This window comes from Haliotis rubra, unplaced genomic scaffold (assembly GCF_003918875.1).
Source record: "Haliotis rubra isolate DU_JTF1 unplaced genomic scaffold, ASM391887v1 Scf129, whole genome shotgun sequence".
Lineage (NCBI taxonomy): Eukaryota > Metazoa > Mollusca > Gastropoda > Lepetellida > Haliotidae > Haliotis > Haliotis rubra.
Window position 1 is genome coordinate 527846 of NW_025765214.1, and position 18795 is coordinate 546640.

General features: G+C 38.6%; 1 long non-coding RNA gene across 1 annotated transcript; it reads right to left on the minus strand.

Moving 5' to 3' along the window:
* Window positions 1-286: 286 nt before the first annotated feature.
* On the minus strand, window positions 287-17142 carry LOC124266946. Its single transcript, XR_006895904.1, has 3 exons — window positions 16786-17142; window positions 3207-3208; window positions 287-299 (listed from the first exon to the last, which is right to left on the minus strand). It is a non-coding gene; the product is annotated as an uncharacterized LOC124266946 (long non-coding RNA).
* Window positions 17143-18795: the final 1653 nt, after the last annotated feature.

Genomic DNA, 18795 nt, shown 5'->3' on the forward strand with positions numbered 1-18795 from the left:
GAAAGCGTTCCTCCGTCACACCGAAGACCCGGGTTCGATTCCCCACATGGGTATCCTGTTGTCACCTGTTGTTAGCTAACCTCAACATCCTTCCGTCCACCCACAATGCATATGGGGCGGTGATGTAGCCTAGTGGTTAAAGCGTTCGCTCGTCATGCCGAAGGCCCGGGTTCGATTCCTGACATGGGTACAATGTGTGAAGCCAATTTCTGGTGACCCTCGGCGTGATATTGCTGGAAGATTGCTAAAAAACAGCATCGTAAATCACTCACTCACTCTTTGCTACCCCATTGTGACATCTGGAATCGAAATCACGGCAAATATTTGAATCGATCCAATGATCATCAGTTGACAGGTTCACCTATTCATCTTTGATACAGTGGTAACGGTACCGTGAGAAATGGCTACTATACGAATGGTTTGTACGTATTCAAATGGTGTACTAAAATAAAAAATGGATATATATGTTAGTAACCATGATGATATTGAAGATTAGTTCAAACAGGTGTGATGATGTAATCACTCATTTATACATTTCTAGGTATATGTGCTTGCAATTTGCTTGACATATGCCTGAGCATGATTGAAAAGCATGCATATATACATGAACAGGGTGCCCTGGTCCCGTGACGACACAGGCTAATTTGAATGTCCAATCATATGATATATACTGACATTGTTATGCTTGTCGGTGTACGTGAATTACAGCTATGTTCAGTCTGAAGAACATTTCGGAATGCAATTCTATTTTATACGTATTAGAGTGGTTTATGAAATTTTAAAATCTGTCATTCTATTTCAAAATAACGTTATTGATGATTATTTTCAAAGTGGAAATTATGTGATAAAATATATTTACATTTGAATGTTTTTGGAATTTTCAGTTTGTTATTTCTAACTCAGCGACCAGAAACTGAAACAATGCCAGCAAGAAAATAAATGCAAACTTTCAAAATAATTCATAACCGATACTGAAAATTGCTTCCTTCCAACATGACAGATAGGGACTCTTGGCAGCGTCGACATTATCGTGTAAAAATTCTAAACGGAAAGCACTCTACTGACGTTAGCAGGTCGAATGTAAAATCAGTTTACAAGTGCACTGTAATGACCTCACAAAAAACCTACCAAAACAACGTTATGAAAACAGAGGTTTGGAGCTTTCATACCGTTCTATATAACATCGATAACAGACAACAATCCACATGAAACAGATATTAGTTTACATTTAAATATTTACTTCCGAATCAAAGTAAACGTCTGGCGTCAGTATGGTGTTTAAATCATGAAAGGGAAATCGTTCACAAACCAGATCGAACATGAGCTCTTCTCCTTGTTATTCCTTGAGGAAATAGTTATAACTTTGAGGATGCTTCTTTGTTCTGAATTGACAATTATCTTTTAGAGCAGGTCAATTTGCGAAATACGTGTCACAATCTACCTCTGATATTGCATTTAAAATGTAAATAGATATAACGTTTGGAATTCCTTTGAGAGAAGGAGCACGCAAAGACATGCGCCTGATTGATTGTGGGTTCGGCACAAAGTGACTGTTCCGTATGATTTAACATGCGAGGCTCCGAAATTTTGTTTGAATATTTCCGACATTCACGATGATATGTGACATTAATTGCACCACTCATTGTACATTGAATATAAACACAGTACGATGAACAAGTGGTTTGACAGAAGCAGAAAATATTACACATGTTACGTTACGGTTTGTCATTTCTTTTAACTATTTCATTTTTACCTGATTTGACGAATGTACAAGAGTATGAAAACCTAGAAGTAATTAGTTTGGAAAGTGAGCGAGTGTCACTGGCACTGACACAAGCGTTTGTTAAAAATGTGAAATGTGAAATCTAAAACGTGAAACGTTTGCAGGTCTTATATAATCCCTCTTGTCGTCATGATTGATGTTACAATCTTCTTAACAACTTTAAGGACCACTGATACACAGGCATAAAATCATAATAAGCTAGTTTGATATTAACATGACGAGTATCGCAACATGGAATCAGCAGGGTCATCGTGTTCAATGTAAGGAAACATGTCTTTTAAATATAGCAATTTATTAAGGTATATGAATATGTATTTCAGACTTGCAGGAAACGTTGTAGGATGAAAGTTGTTGTAAGATCAATCATTCACGTAAAGTTGTAAATACAAGCTTCCAAAACATGTACAAATTCATACGAAATATCCAACAAGTTTATAGCAATGTACGACTTGTCTGTATCATAAACCCCGAATTGTCTGTATCATGTGCCCCTGAAACACAGGCTGCGCCGAAATCGTAGGTCATACAGTCGCTCCTGAAGCATAGGGGGCAGTGTGGTAAAATAAAGCGTCCGCTCGTTATGTCCAAGACCCGGGTTCGATTCCCCACATAGGTACAATGTGTGAAGCCCATTTCTGGTATTCCCCCCCCCCCCGGAAAATTGCTAAACGCTGCGTAGAACCATACTCACTCACTCATTCATCTTATCCATGGATCTAAAATGACATGAATGAGACCTTTTAACTTATATTTCTATGCGTTGGGTAAATCAGTGGAAGGGACTTGGCTATTTGATCGATGAACAATATTAGAAAATCAGAATAAGCAAGAAGGGGAGCCCACCAGGTGCCCATGGCGATACCTAACCTTAGCCGATATGTCGTATTCCCTTTATTTTACATAAAAGTTATCAATAAGGAAGTTTAGCATTTAACATGTTGCTTCTCAATTAACTTCAAATATACTTTGCTTTCATTGTTGACAACCTGTATTGAACCTCTGAAGATATGTAACTATGTTTCCAGTTATGTATAAAATATAACACAAAATAAGAAATGATCTAAGGACAATCGTCATATTGTTCCTTTTTGTGACGATTTTGAGATCCCAGGTGTGTTGATAGCTTTCTTTTAATTCACATGCCGTGTAATGTAAACGGTTTGGGCTTGTACCAGAAATGATATAACGTAAAAATCCATTTCAAATGAAATGTGAACTATTTCTTCTCATAAACAATCCTTGTAGATGTATACGTTTCCTTGATCAGTTATTATACTGAAAACCTTTACACATTTTACTCGGAACTTGCAATGTCGAGACTTCAAACTACAGTTCAAACAGAGTGACTTATACTGATTCCCACCGATACAGATTATCGCAAATAGGTTAGTTTCATAAATGATTAGCAAGTATTGACGCTAACCGCTATCTCCCTCCTTCCTTGCTGGCACCAGGTCCGTAAGGGTTTGTCCAGGACAATATGACACGACAGATTGCTGGACCAATGAGGGCATCACAGATTGCACAATGGTAATATCGAGATGTCCATCTGCCGGCTGCGAGTGTAGAACGGGAGATGTTCTTCTCGGCTCCTCGTGGCGTTACATACCTAAACAGGGAAACTGTAACAGGAGAAGAGAACAAAGAGGTGTACCTTGAACCATATCTTTCCATCTAGGTATGAGGAATCCTAGACACACACGGCACAGTTTCTCGTGGTTATTAACAAATAAACGCCCTGAACACCCTGAGACATAAACAAAACTTCCTTGGACTTTAACATCTGATGGCAGGGTTATCACAGCAGACAAAACTAAGAAGGTCAGTGTTAGAAATATTACATTTTCGTGGAGCGGGAACGTCTTTGAGGTTTGGTTCGTTTGTATCACCATGGTTGCATTTAGACATGGAAACTTGTTACAAAGGGAGAAAGAGCGATTTGGACTCCACTTCCAAAGAGTACTTCAGTTAAATGTCGACGTGTCAGCTTTTTGTAAGAATAAAACTGGAAGTGACGCAAGTCATTGAAGTTTACTACTTTCTTTGGGCGGACGAGCACAGGCAGTGAGCTAATGGAAAAAACATAATCAGAGTGTGGGTGAGATTCGAGAGCTCTTCATCTGATCACGGGACGGCAAAGGAGGCAAAGATTTATGTTCCTTAGACTGACTGACTGACTGAGTTTGGTTTTAGGCCGCTTTTAGCAATATTCCAGCAACGTCACGGCGGGGGACACCAGAAATGGGCTTCACACATTGTACCCATGTGGGGATTCGAACCCGGGTCTTCGGCGTGACGAGCCAACGATTTAACCACTAGGCTACCCCACCGCCCCTTATGTTCCTTAGACAATTGTGATGCAGAACCCCTTTTGTGAAAAAAAGAATTAGGATTGAGTTGATATTGTAAAAAAGATTTCTATGTCTGTATATTGTACTATGTAGCGTGTAGCGTGTAGCGTGTACTGTGCCTGTACCTCTGTACTGATACAAAGATCGGACATGGCCTTCCCAGATCATGGTGATTAAGGACATGATGTAGTCCGACCCGAACAATCGACTTTTTTTATAGACATCTTTTTACGTCTGTTGTCGCTCTTATGTGTGTCAGGATTAAAACACGACCATAGGGCTGATGTTCGCACTTTTATTTTGTCATTTGGCAACGAGACGTGCCATTAACCTGAAATTAGGGAAACTAAATGTAGATTACATGTACTGCCACTTCCATGGTGTGTCGTACATTATAAATTAATATGACAAAGCAAAAGTATCATTGTGACATTTACATGATTATCAAATAGAAGTTCATGGTTACTAAACTATTAAATATATTTACTATTACAGGATTAAACCTGACTTATCAATATGATATTTTTTAATATGAGCAATTCATTCAAACAAACTTGCATACCTGTAATTAGGGAAACTACACGTGAGGACTGCCACTGCCAGCATGGTGTATGCCAGGTACATGGCACATGTAGCTTTTATATCACCTGAGTGCACAGACTGCAGGAACAGCATGGACCAGAGCCCAGGATGCACATGCTGGCAGCCAGCTCATCAGTATGGCAGACTGTTTGGGACAAACTTATGAATTTGTGATATGTGCTAGGGGTGCTGTACTATATGAACAAATCAACTTGTGACATAAAGACTTACATCAAAGGCGAATACGACAATGAATGAGATGATCGCAAACAAAATGAAAGTCACGCATCTACATTCTCGAGCTATCATATTATTACACTGAAAACAAAACGGTGTTCTGGATTGCAAAGGCATTCTTATCACCTAACCCTACGCAAGCTCTTGCAAGTCGTCATCCCATTTGTCGTTACATCTGACCTCATTTGCTGTGCAACGACGTCAGAATGTTTCGATAAAGCATGTCCATCAATGTTATTCAAATGTGTGCGTGTCATGACTGACAAAATACTGATTTCAGCTATAACAGTTGGAAAGGCCAAATACACCTCATAACATCAAATAGAAGTGCAGTTGCCTCACTGTCAGTCTTCTGACTTGAGTGTATGAGTAAGTGAGTGAGTTAAGATTTACAGTCATATCAGAAATATTTCAGCCGTATCGTGACTACAAGTTTTCAATTCACCATAAATACTATATAAGTTATAAAAAGCCTATCAACGAAGGACAGTCAAAACAACTAAGATATCACATCTAAACTATAGAAGACAGTAAATATAAAAACAGGTTATAGATTGCCAACAACTGAAGGTAGATCACTATGCTGGGGACCATGGGGACTTACAGTACATTTGCTTCCGGCATGGACCCTAGCTGGATTTACACCATCCCTTAAGCTGTTATCAACTTTAGACACGCTAGCCATAGATTAAAATAACAATGTCATATATTCTACGGTAAAAGATAGTGGTATGTTTAAATTTACTTTGAGCGTTTTGAGACTTACGTATTCTCTCAAGAGGACTTGCGTTTATGAGTAGTGTCAGCTATTTATGAGAAAATATTGCTGTAGGAACACCTTCGTGAAACAAATGAATTCGGGGTATGGAATGCTTCTACCGACTCCTGGACAAATTGTCAAGGATTGACCAGCGGTGTCTGGCTGTATTATGAATAAACACTTTTGATTCAAATAATGTCCTCTTTATGTGTTTCCAAATTGCATTAAGTAGGTAAACGTGTCGACAGACCCAACGTTACCGTTAATGTTAAAGCATTGCTTTGTTGGCTTTCTAGACGTACATTTAACAGACACATCGTCTCTCGAGTGATAATTCTTTAGGTCAGTAGGTAATTTGAAACTCCGCCAAATGAAATATGCATTCATTACACTTGAAATAAGCCATAAATTACCTTTCATCGATTATTCATTACGCCGTCTTTCTTTCAAGGACATCGCTTACGGGATTTTTTCGCCGATGAAAATGAGAATTGCCATCCCCGGTAGATTGTTAGGTTTCAGAAACGACGTAAAGTTACGTGTCGACATATACTGATCCCTTTAGAATCCTAAAGGGACGATTCATGATTCGTCATCCTTCGTTGTTCAAGGGGGCGTTGAGGTAGCCTAATGGTTAAAGCGTTTGCTTGTAACGCTAGAAACCTGGCTTCGATACCCAACATGGGTACAATGAGTGGAACCCAATAGTGCTGTCCCCTGCCGTTATATTGCTTGAATATTGCTGAAAGAGATTAAACAACATTATTCATTGTATACTGCAACGCCTGTGGTGTCCTTTCGGCGAAATACACATTGTCAGCCTATCACTTGATCATCTAACCCCGAGGGTACTTCGTTACTCGGTAGAAAGGGCACCAGATGTAAATGGCCAGGTTCCAATTTCAATTACGCGGGGAATATAACGATGTTTATCTCTCATCGTGTGACTATTGTTTCCCTAAAGAGGGTAATTCAATACACAGAAACATAATGATGAATATCAAATTTCAATAAGTTCAAGGAAAAATATGTTTTGTTCGAGCAGTTGATGAAAAGGTCTAAGCATATCTACAAAGGGCTGCGTTGATGACGTTCGTTGAATATTTTTCAGCAAAATCCCATCCGATGTCCTGATCTGCTAAAGATGCTCGGATGCAGGAATCCAGCGGGGTAGAAGTCTTCCACCTGGTTGTACCAAAGGTCCTCCATTGTAGAAAAGTATAATGCTTTCCCGGCAGACTGATGTTTTTCAGTTTTAGGTACGGGGGAAATCTGAGGTGCCAAATCTTGTGAATACAGAGTTTTCTTGCGAAAACCACACTTGTCCCTGCACAACCATGGCATACAGGTGCACAAATGCGTTGAACAGCACGCCTTTACCGAGCTTTCCACGAACTTTAGCCTTGATAGACTCAGGCGGTACCATACATGTGATATTGTCCATTAATGTACTCGTACACACAGAAAATCCCCATATTTCTAATATTAATATACAATAATGATTACGATACAAAACAGACCCCTAAATATCCCATGTTTGTAGTACCAGAACAAATTAGAATTGATTAGCGAGCAGAAACAGAGAGGCTGACTTGTCAGCGAGTCCCGACGGCATGGATTGTTGTTCATGATGTCAAACATTGTTTTTCCCAGCCCAGACCGGATTCGTTACAGTCGTAGACAAATAGCTGTAGTACAGCTGGCCGCTGTGTAAAACAACATTCCAAACCCGTTTACTGTTAGTTGAGGGACGGGGTCTCCAAAAGAGTACTTTGTATGCAAGTATGTAGACATATAAATAAACCATAATCTCTGACCTATATATCGGCATCAGTGGGGAATAAATGGGTCGAATAGGTCCACGTATCCTGTGGTGTTGTGTGGTCAAAGGGCTCTATTCTCGGTGTTGCATTATACAGAGTAAACCCCGGTGACCCATTCATCAATGTACGCCCAGATAAAATGCCTCACAGAGCGCTTCATACTCTGAACAGCAATGTACAATAATTATATTACAATGCTCAAGGCACATGTTTTCTAATTATCTAATATGTGTGTTGGTGTAGACCCTAACAACTTGACTGGCTTATCTGACTGGAAACGTGATATCTGTCCATTTGGTAAAATCCTATCTAAATTGATAATTGGTTGCAAAAATCATGTAAACGTTATCTAATAAAGGCGAAATACAACTAAAAACAGTTGTTTACGAATCATTATTGAGTGCTTTCAAATTAGCCCAAACTATCCGAACCGAAATGTTTTCTCAAGATAACACGGATACCTTTGTTCTCAACAGGATCGAAAGAAAAAAAATAAAACCTGCTGAAGCGTTATTAACCAATTGAATGACTCTTTCTAGAAATGGTATTCTATTCAGTGGAAACATTCAATGAATTACGTAAATACTAGAAACTCGCAGGCAACCTGGGACAATCAATCTACATGTAATCTTGGCGTAAATCAATGAAGGAATAATCGTCAGATATCCCAAAACACGTGTGCACTGAAACATCTCTTCCTCTCTTCTTCTCTACCGGAACACGTGCTTTACAATTCCAGGCACCATTAAGTCATCAGTTTACCCAAGCATACCAGGATAACACAAACTTGATTCCAACACTTGCTTCTCATCAACCACTTAATTGGAAGCGTGGTTCCATATGTGTAGTCTACGTGAACACAGCAAGTCAGAACAGGTATTACACTTCCTAGCAGAGTTACGTAAATACTTTGGTCTGTCAGGATATGTTGTCTAAAAAGTCAAGTAAAATGCTTTAATTACAGGACCCGACCTACGTCACCTAGATGATGTTTTTCTATAATTGATGCCCCACGTGAAGATTCTGGGGCAGAATATGTCCACACGCTTGACGTAAAAGCCAACTATATTGGCATCTGGGTGTTACAATGCGTGACCAGACAGCGGCTTCTTCCACTGGTGTAGGGGAACGTTTCCTCATACTCTCAAAAGTTTGTCTGGTACAAAGCCAATTATTTATAGACTGGTGTGATATAGCGATAACACCGATAACACAAATTCATTCGTTTCCATGTTGATTTATTCTACTTTCGGGGCCACCTCACGAAGCAGCAGCATCTATGACATACATCAACTGATTTTTTATTTACAAAATTCAATTCCCATCGTTATAGCCACTGTAAAATGTTGTAAATAACAGCCAATGTAACTGACGTCGGTTATTAGCTTTTTTGTTTTAATGATTCTATCAGATTTATGATGTTTGATACGTATTTCATTCGAACCATTTACCGAAAACTGTGGTAATCTGAACAGAAAACAAGTTTTATTCGCCATTCGGGTGACATGGCTGTAGGGAAAATAATATGGTTCAGGGACTGTGAAGCAGACTAATGTTGCACTGGGGAGGACTAACATCACTTGAGTTGACATGCATGTATGTACAACATGCATAGCAGGAATCGGTAAAATTCAGTAAATTACTAAGCACAGGTCACTGAATACTTTGAATCCTGGAAAAATATGTTTTAATCCCATGTACATTTAGTCTTAAATGGCAGATGTAGAACATTAGGTGTGAACATTGTTTTATATACGTCTTGGGGCATGATGTACTGCTTGTAGCCTCATTAGGATTTCATTTAGACTTTCAAACCTTTGATCAAGAACATTTTGGTGTTGATCAGACACTTCCTTCACTAAAATAACCCTAACGTGATCAATACTCTGAAGTCAGACCGAAAACAATGCAAACACTCAATCCAAACGTTACCTTCATTTACCACTGAGTTGGTGATAAGTAAATTTCGGACAAGGTGAACGTTTAGCGTGACATCTCAACCCCCATATTTGATTTGTCAGCTGTTAGCTTTTTTCCTGACTCTGTGAGTGGCTAGTTTGTTAGTTATTGATTTGTATACACGGTATCACGCTCACATCCGATCCAGTGCGGAGAAAGTTGGGGAAAATGTACGTGTACGTTGGCACGCAAACTAATCACAAGCTTGGCTCGGGGTATCCTGCTTATTTCACTCACCGAGTGTTCAACAGAGCAACTGTTAAAGTACATGCTCTCTTTATTGGCCATACACGCTTAGAACAGGTGAGCCCGTGTACGTAATGAGGGCGTGTGTATATTTACTTTGTAAACTGACTCACTAAAGACTAAAGCCTGGCCAAAGACTCGGACATAATGTTTGTAAAATATAATAGACTTAGAACCATGTTCCAAAGCATCTCAAACATAGTATAAAACTTACACCTATTTTCAGATCATTTAACATTTATTCAATATTGACTTGCTTCCCGATGGATATGTTCATTCCGAATTGATTGGCTTAACCACACTGCGTGAACTCATGCAGTTGTGTCATACAATATCTTCTCGGCCTGAACAAATAAACAAAGCTGTATCACAGACCTCACACAAGTAACACAAGCCTAAACAAGATTTCTTGTGCGAAATGTTATGTGTGTTTTTATCATGTATGTCTTTTCTCCATTTAGTTACACATAGAACCCCGTGACTGTTATACAACATCTTAAGTGAATAAACAGATTAGTTAAGTAAACATTTCTTTTAAATATGCTCTTTACTGGAGGACAAAAGGAGCTTTTAAGGTATACGCTGGAACATAGAGTTTGAACATTAATTTTACAAAACATAAGGCTGATATTCATTGCTTATGTCGACTATGATATCTGTACTAGATATATCTCCAACGAATGACTAATCCTTTTTTTTCAGTCAACATATGCATGTCACACACTTGTATACTTGAGTGAACGTGTGAGTGAGTTAGTATGGTTTTACACGGCTGTTAGCAAACTTCCAGGAACACAAAAACAAAATCACCAGAAACGGGCTCCACTAATTGTGTATGTGGAGAATGGAACCCAGGCCTCGGCGTGACGAGAGAACGCTTAACCAATATGTCACCCCAGCGCTCCTCGGATATTTACAGTAAAGATGTATTATGGTCCTCTTTTGTATGCAACAATTAATATTTTGGTTTTCTAGCTGGTAATTAAAGGAAAATACTAGAAGATTCTACAATAAATGACATCTGTACAGCATGTATAACTGTTAAGACAAAAGTTAGATTAACGCCAAATAATGTTGCATAACTGTTACTTTGGTACAATACCAAATGCCATTTTCTGAGAGATTGGCAATAATCGCTCACAGGCAATCCGTGCTAAGATTCCAATTTTTGTACAGATGAAATTTCTAATATTTGACTTTGCCGCTTCGAAGATTAAAAAACCCAACAGCGATCAAGTATCTGACACTGGAAAAGAACGATCTGTAGTGTTTCGGCAAGTTTCAGATCGCTTCATCCACCAGATTTTTTGAGAATTTATTTCTTCCTCATATTCTGTCAACGAATTCATATTAGCTTCAAGAACAGGAACAAAAGGGGCTGTAAACGTTACTAATCAATTAGTTTAGAAATATGGGAAGCTTGTGAGAATATTACTCTCTCTTATTTAGTAATAATCATGGTGCTTATTGTTTAACCCTATTTTCACTTTCCTTTATTGGCCATCATGAGGTAATCTTTTCTCCTAATGGTCGTTCTATTACATAAACCAGGACGTTTATTGTGCTGGGTTATTGAGTTCTTCACAGCTAATGGTTTTCTTCTAGGAAATGGTTGATAAATTCAGTTATGCAAAGTAAGTCAATGCTTCATCTGCACGTATATGTCATTGACTTAATTGAGTATACCACATAAGTTGCTGCTGAAACTAAACATTTGCAGCAAAGTATAATTTGATCCGGAGATCCCTGGTACTACAGGTCTTAATTAAAACTGACAGCAATATACTTCTACCTTTTATTTGTTACCGTGGCCATCGACGCACAAAGTCTTCTCCTCGACATTAAACACTCTGTTGAACAGGTCATTCTGTTTGCCCTCGGTAATCAATGAATCCTACTGGACATTGGTCAGGAAAACAACTGTTTCTAACCGAGCGGTTTCACTTCGCTAAAAATATTCACATGTCAAGCGAATGGTTTGGCTTCAACGGTTAAATAGACAAACACGTAATAAACATCCCGAAACAATTCTAGCGATAGCACTTGAGCTGCAGAACTCTGATAGTGCCGCTGCTAATGTATTCTTCCGCCGGAGCTGCTGGCGCTGTTTATCGCCGCCGGAAATTAATAGTATCAAATACAAATTTTCTGCATGGTCGGCTTATTGACATGAAGTGAGGGATGGTCAGATTTATAGGACCAGTGGAACCATAGGAAGACGATGTCGCTCACAGTGATATATTTAATTTGTAAAAAAGCACAAGCTCATTCCGCAGTACATGTCCTGTGGTCGTTCACTACTGTGTTTGATGCAGATATTGGTTATCTCGTCATTCGCAATAACTTGTCAAATGATAACCTCGTAAATAGTCTGGACAATGTGCATAGCGTAAGAGGGTTCAAGTCAACAGCTCTGGTCTTAGGCGTCCTCCTCCCGAAACATTCGCCACTTAAAGTGATAAATGAGTCAGTTTAGGTAATAGAGCCTATGGATGTGTTAGGTGTATTATATCATGGCACCTTTCTTCCTGTATTGAGCGCACTTTGCGCAATTGATAACCTACAGACAGTTCAGTCGAAGTTGGTATCGTGTGTATGTATTGATATACTATTACATGTGTCTATATTTTTATGTCTGTTGCAAAATATGGATATATGTGTATTGAATTGTATTTATAAAAGATGACCAACATAAGAACAACAAAAGAACAGCACTTGCTGTTACTGTAATGGTTCGAAGTATAAGGCAAAAATGGTGATTTTGTAATTTATGTGATTGCAGGGTTTTCTTTTTGAAGGAATGTTCTATAATTATCGTGAGCAGCTATCGGGACATAAACACAGGAACGTCCGTTCAGCTACCACACCCTCGTGTTTGCTATCACTCAGAACATAATAATCTTACGTTGCATATGGTTGAATGATGCCTACCACTGGGAAATCACACTGTCTTAATCTAATGAAAGCAAATACCGTCTGGACCAGAACCAGATTACATCTTTGACAAATAATTTGTCAACGTATCTCCGAACAGTGAGCACAAGAAGTATGACTAAAACGCTGTTTGTAACATCACAGGCTGAAAGGTGTTTATCTTAATTAAATGCAATCAAGCCAGCAGTACACACTGCCAAACAGCATGCTATTCAATCAAACTGTCAACACATGTTCCAGGAATATTCAACAGCTCTACCCTTGACTGTCTACATTTCACAAGTAGTTTTTAAATACAACCGAGCGAGCTCTTTGTGCGAAGATTGCGAAGAGAGTTACATGCCTCTAGCTTGAACTTTGTCTGATCATGGTAACATCATTCAAGCCCTAAGTAAAGCTTTACCAAAAGTTTATGTTAGATGTCAGGGACGTTTTCCCATGTTGACTTGTTTCATATGTTCCTGTGTGATTTGTTTTCAGGCCACACTATTGACTTGCCTTTGGATATGTTGTGATGGGTGCCACTCGCACGATACAATCACGTTGTCCAGAAGAAAATCCTTGAAGTTACTTTTTAGGAATAATAAATAAAAGCAACGCTCATGATATTGTCGGAATCGTGTAATTGATTTTGCTTTTAGCAATTTTTTTCATGGTTATTGAAGGCGTTTTTGTGGGTTTTTTTCTGTTTTGATTGGATTCCTGTTTGATTATGTTTTATCTTTTTGGCATTTTGTCATCACTAATATTGATGTAGGAAGAAAAGGTTCATAAGATCGTCATGAATGCGACGAAAAGCGGTTTATATTCAGTTTTGTGATTAGTGATTTCTGATTGCACAATGATTCCAAAATATACTCAAACGGAGACATCCCCTACCGAGAGTATCTAATGTTTCTCCAGTTACTGTGGCTAAACTCGATAATTACGTGAGCGTTTCAATCTAACAGAGGGAACATTCTGAATCCCTAAAGAAAAGAGTAAATACATTGTTCCAATAGATATGTCTACGATTTTGAAGGTTTTCTCACAAGCACCCTCTGCGAACATAATCTGAACATATTTTCGTGAAATAACCACATACAAAAAACTACTCCAAGATGAATAACTGACGTTCCTTTGCATGTGTTTGCGAAACGTGCCGTCTGTGGGACATGGTTCTCTCAACTATTTGCAAATATGCTTATGATATTGTGGGCAGCATACAATTGACTTCGGTGATGAAACGAATACAGAGTTTAGTTTTGAATAATCTTCACCGGTTTTAAGAGAGTCTGAACTTGAACAGAGATAAGGTCATGACTATTCCTAAGCCAACTCTAACATTATGTATGACTGAAGCCACCATTGAGAGTTGAAATGTATAACATATTCTTGCAGGGGAAATTATCTATACAAAATTTATTTTAAAAGTTATATACCTTGTTACTTTTAAATGAATTATCAACATGGAAAAGGACAATATACCATTCAGACACATGAACGTTTTTCATGAAATCACAACGGATTCTTGCCATTCATAGCTCAAAGAACAGTGATACATCACATTGTATCTCACTCACTGCCTATTCACAAAAGGACCACCCAACAGAACACAAGAACAAACTCATAGTCCCTGCTATCCCGGGCATTACTGCTGCGTTGAATCTTCTGGGATTTTGACATGAGCGTTGCCCGACTTCCCCGCTCGGAATATACATGCACTAATTTCACCAAGATACATTTACGTGCATTGTTAAAAACCGTTGAAGTGCATGCATGAGTGTTCATTTTTCATCTTCAAAAATGTTCAACAGATGAAAACCTGAAAAGTCAAAAGTTACACAGGCCGAAACGTTATTAATGCCTCAAGTGAAATTGTCGATCTAATCACTCTAAATTTTCTTATGTTGGTGTGATCTAAAGGGCCTGGATGGTCAGATATACCCCCAGGCGCACACAAGTCTCCGCAGTGCGAAGATCGCAATTATTGATGGTCCACGCGGAGCACTAGCGTTATTGGAAGCGGGCTTATACTGTAAGATAAAACCCAGCGGAATCAATAACAAGAAGAGGGGTTTATGTACCGTAGTTTGTATATCCTCGGTCTATGAAGATAGATTCTGAAATTGTTGGGATAAATTTGGTTATCAATTTATCATTTTTGTCATTGGTCTTATCGTGATTGTTCGCAATGTATTAGTTTATAATTGTTGATGTCTGGTATGTCTCTTTGATTGATGTTACACAGTATCTCTTTATCAGTTGTTATAATGCTCCTGTGACAGAAAATTTATGATTTGGACAACATATTTTTAAACACTTGAATACATCTTTTTTTATTATTGTGCATTGTTGACCTATAATTGCATCATTTTCAAAGGGTATTGAGGTGAATCATGTTTAGGCTCACACAAAGAATATGAGTGAAAACACGGTGCACAACATTGGTGCAGTTGATGTTCTTGAAAATATGTAACTGTGTCAATTACATGTAATTCACGTCATTAAATGATAATAACATTAAATTCATGACCTTCATTACTTAGTAAGCAATTGAAAAGTGTACAATGAGATCATATCAGCATACCATTGATTAAGGCAAACATTTGAAGCAACATTGTTACTGGCACAGTATCTTGTGAAATCAGACAAAAGATGCAGACATGCTACTATTACTATACTATTTACGGTATACGATGTACTCACCAAACGAACGGAAGGGTCATTTTGCTGTCTGAATTGGTCTTGTATAGCTCCATTGAACACTTTAAGGATTTATAATGATGGATTGACTGTAAGGAAAATTGGTTATCATTACTGGCCCTGCATATTGACTAAATTTACAAGAGGTCAGTCTTATTAACAAGTTTTGACGTTCGTGACAGAAATAAAGGGAGACGATCAGAATCGTAATTTCATAAGGGTGTACAATGAAATTATGTTCCCGACGTTCGTGCCTGGGGTACCTTTGGATGTGTTAAGTAAACGTTGAGGCCTTTATGTTTAACGTGAAAAATTGCTACATTTGATGTGACAGAAATCAGATGAATTGTATATACAAGTGCCCCCCATAGGCCCGTCTTGTGACCGATTTCATTTCTGGTTGTACGTCTTTGAAAGATATCAGAAATTACGCGAGATCGTTACGTCTATTGAGTACAGCAGCATCTTGAGACATGAAAATTTATATAATAGGACAGCCTCTGTCGGCGAAATAGAATCCGTATCATACGTTACTGAATTAACCGGTGCCTTTACAAAAGGTTTGATGTTAAAATGTAGTCAGATTGTTTTAACTTTAAACTTAGGTTTACTAATGCCAAGACAGAGCTATTGTGATGCTATTTTTGTCAGATGTAAAATATAGGCTTTCCTGTTTCGTTTCAAATGATGCACTCTTGGGATACAATCAATTTGCAATACCAGCAATGCAATCCTATTCCTAGTGCTTAGAAACACAGGAAAAGACGAAATCAACAATTCACGAGAATGGCCTACTTACAAGAGGTACACAAAAGATAGTTCAGGTAATTTATACGCACGTTTCTTACACACCCGTGGGTGAGAAACCCATGTGAAAACTGGTATCATATGTGTGAGATCGATTTCTAGTCCCGTGATTGGCTACTCCATGGTGATGACCTAGGGTCAGGTTATGACGGACTACTTTCCTGATTAACATTCATTGATAAGTTACTCGTGCTTCAATCGAACAGAAACCTGTTACTCGTGCCCCCACCAAAAAAACCCCAAAAAACAAAAACAAAACAAAACCCCCCAAAACAACAACCCCAAAACCAACCCTTTACACCTACCTGTTATTTTCGCGATTGCAACATAAACAGGCATTTATACAATTAAACACAATTGAAATAAATATAACACAAATCTATTTATGTTCTTATTCCTTTTATTAAAACGTTTGATTCGAGTCATGAATTAAAAATGGCTCGATCAATCAGTGATACCTGTGTAAACAATTATGTGAAAATCGCCGTTAGACATATAGCCCGGGATTCCCTTCGAATATTCAAAATGTACAACATGGGAACTTTTACTGGAGAGATGCGACAAGTGTCATGTATCGTCTTGCAAAAATACCTGAAACGATAACGTAAGTGCCTGTACATTTGTCTCGTTGTTTCTTTGATGAATTGATGAAGATGACATTTTTCACCGATAAACATGATGAAGGCCCACTTCCAGCTACGGGCATTGTGATTCCAATGTTATCAAATCATGACAATCAGAACCAAAACACATTCGTTGAAACAATGTACAACATGGAACGTTTGCAAGGCTTCATGAATGCAAATGGCGACACGTGTCCTTTCTATTCAATGTACAGGAACAGGTATAGGAACGGTTGATATACACATAAGTCATTGTTTAAGATATTCCTCCGACGCATGATAATGTAAAGTTTATGTCTTGATACCATACAGGATGTAATCAACTCACAGTTCATACTGACAACTCCGTTACATTCCAAGTGGCAGTTTCTGGCTCGGGAAAACGAGAAGGATGTGGCGAAGAAGAGTAGTCCCCCATTGATAGTGAACGTAACCTCAGCAATGTCACATTCAAGCACACGGGTTACACCTAAGTACACACACTCAAAACTTTTGGCTCCGGTCGATTGGAGAACATTGAACGTAAACTGGTACACAAGTACAGATCTCCAATGTGCAGAGATATCCAAAACAATCTTCCGATGACGACAACCACCAAACGATAATGATGACGTCACACGCTCAAATATTTTATGCTTGCAAGAATTTAAATCGTCCACATTTACATGCTAAAATCATCGTTTTAGAGGGAGGGCGGTGGGGTAGCCTAGTGGTTTAAGCGTTGGCTCGTCACGCCGAAGACCCGGGTTCGAATCCCCACATGGGTACAATGTGTGAAGCCCATTTCTGGTGTCCCCCGCCGTGATGTTGCTGGAATATTGCTAAAAGCGGCGTAAAACCAAACTCAGTTAGTCAGTCAGTTTTTAGAACGTTTGATTTATTTTCTGTGATCTCATCTAGTTTGCATTATCACTGTTGCCTTAATGACACGAAGAGATGGCAGAATTATTTTTGTGGAGGGTCACCTTGGTGATGAGTAGTGATTAGGAAGCCTAGTAACGTCAGTCAGTCATAAACGCTGTGCTGTGTATTATTGCGCAGCTACGATGAGTAAATATGAAATTTGAATCTATTCATGGTGCGATTTTATGGTGTGTAAGAAACAGATTACTGTACTCGTGTCTGTCAGATACCATTTATCTTACAACTCGCTGTTTCAAACCGTATTTAACTCGCTTTCGCTCTTTAAATACGTTTTGAAACAACTGGTTGTAAGATAAATGGTATCTGACAGACACTTGTTTAGTAATCTCTATTGGACCGACATCTACATGGGTGTTACGGTTCAATTGTACCTCAATAGAAATTCTCTGGCGCCTACGCATGTATACAGGATAGACATAACAGCAAACCGGACCATGGTGACCGAGATGAGGACACGCAATTACAAGTCATGTATCAGAATACTACAGCACAAGAAACCGAGGAATGGTCACAGAGTCTCGGGCACATTCATCAGGGTACTATAACACAACAAACCTCGGAATGATCTGTTGGAAGTTTAGAAGCTGATGAATTATAAGAAAGTTAGATGCTTTATGGATGACAACTTCTTTTTTATATTATAATGCGACGTTTCTGAATGGTGACCATGACTATGTCACATAACACAATGTGATACAGAAACATCAACCTGACATTGGTGACCGATACTCGGTATCAGGGTACTACAGCAAAACAAATCTCAGGATGGCTACAGTATTTGTCAGCACAACGAATCAACGAAGAGTGTCAGAGAGAAGCGCCTCGTGTGCGTTAGGCCATAAGCTGTAAGGGTGATGGCTGTCATCTTGTAAAAATAATGTTAAACTGTAAATCAAATCACGAGGGGTGCACCATGTAATTTACAGAAAACATATTCAAGACGACTGACGATGTAAAGTTAATTTTAGAGCACTCCAAAATACGACGTGAAGGCAATAAATACAAGTTATTTACGGGAATCACCTGCCATAACACCCACACACCTAGATACAGTAGTGAAAGCACAATATTTGAGTATACA